The sequence below is a fragment of the Bufo bufo genome, chromosome 6, assembly GCF_905171765.1.
Source record: "Bufo bufo chromosome 6, aBufBuf1.1, whole genome shotgun sequence".
Classification (NCBI taxonomy): Eukaryota; Metazoa; Chordata; class Amphibia; order Anura; family Bufonidae; genus Bufo; species Bufo bufo.
In genome coordinates, this window is record NC_053394.1 from 268,863,569 (window position 1) to 268,865,204 (window position 1,636).

Sequence of the window (1,636 nt, forward strand, 5' to 3'; positions counted from 1 at the left end):
TGACGGTTCGCCTTCACACTGGCTCTTTTTCCAGAGGCTCTCTAGATTTCATTTTCCTCCAGAACATGCAGATGCTGAAAAAAGAAAATCTATCAGTTATTTGATATTTGCTACTTACATGTCAGCTCTGAGTGAAATGTGTGCACAGATCCTCCAATGTTTTTTCTTACATTAGCTGCTTATCAGTCCACTGACATTATAACATGTCTGGCCTTGTAATATGCGCCAAATTTATCATGAAGCGTTCAGTATTGTGATAAATCTGGAGCATCCAGTGACTGCCTGGACTAAGTTTACACTGTGTAATGTGTAATATTTATCTAAAATACTACGCCTGTTCCACAGAGTATCTTATAGATGCTACCTACCATATGCCAGTGATCAGCATGATGGTGACGGAGCCGGCCACAGATATTGCTATGAGGGAAGCATTGTTGTTCTGTAACTCCTCTAGAAGTGGCGGCTCAGGCGCTGTGATGTCAAGCACATCAGGAAGTGTAGGGCGAGGATGGTATTTTTTTGTCGCCTGTTCCGATTCGCTGATAACTAAATGAAGAAAACAATTACATTAATAGTTAATTCCATGAAGAGAACGATAATGACATTGTAGTGTATCTTATACATGAAAGAACATGAAATATATGTCAGAATATCAGAATCGTCTGCATCATGGAGGCTCAGAAGCACTGTCAAAACCAAAAGTGGCTCCAAAATACAGAAAAGGCTAAAATCTTTCCATTATAGGTTTTTTTCTTACAAATACTAATGTAAAATAGCCCCACATTATAGGTGACAATTCAGATTTTCAGAACTAGATCCTTTCTCACTAATTATCACCCACAAGTAGATATGAATCCCGTGTATCTAAGAATTACCACTCAGCATAGTGCCAGTAATAATATGTCCTTACCTGCCACGTTATAGGTGATCTTACTCACTGGCACCTCAGAGTCCAGGATGGTGGTACACGTGTACCGTCCGGAGTCCCCCATCTGTACGCCCTTGATCACTAGATAGGGCTCCCGGGTGATTTTGGGATTGTGTTCACGAGGCTATAGAAAAAATATGGAGAATTATCAGAGCCTCAGATATCACAACTATTTATAAAATACGGTAATATTTGTAATTTAAATAGTCATATCATTAAGACAAAAATTTAGAAAATTGCTGATGATAATTTGCTGACATGACAGAAAGTCTGATTTTAGACCATATTGAGCAGCCTGGTGATGATATTGGGTGAAAGGACTTTCTGCTAAGTGGTTTTTGAGTAATGAAAGGAATACGTTTGGGAAGCGCTGCCTTAACATTATGGTCGTATAACTCAAACTGAACAATCTCCCAATTTTACCCTGCATTGTACTTACCAGGGTGAACACGTTGTTATAGGTGTCCTCCAGCCTTGCGTACCATTCAAAAGTACAGTCCAGAATTAGTTCTTCATATTCTGGGATTTTTATATTTATCTCTAGAAAAACAGGAAAATGAAAGAAGATATTATAGAAGTAATTGTGTAGATATTCTGTCCTACATTTAGGGGTTGTCTCAATAACACGTCTCCTTCTATAAGACCTAATAGGAAATACGGCCATCATAGAGGAGACTGATAGTAACTGGTTATATTCTGCTATCTCCT

The 1,636-nt window shown here is 38.6% G+C and overlaps 1 long non-coding RNA gene across 1 annotated transcript; it reads right to left on the reverse strand.

Moving 5' to 3' along the window:
• Positions 1 to 450: 450 nt before the first annotated feature.
• Positions 451 to 1,398, reverse strand: LOC121005202. Its single transcript, XR_005779889.1, has 3 exons — positions 1,368 to 1,398; positions 911 to 1,052; positions 451 to 546 (listed from the first exon to the last, which is right to left on the reverse strand). It is a non-coding gene; the product is annotated as an uncharacterized LOC121005202 (long non-coding RNA).
• Between the last annotated feature and the right edge of the window lie 238 nt (positions 1,399 to 1,636).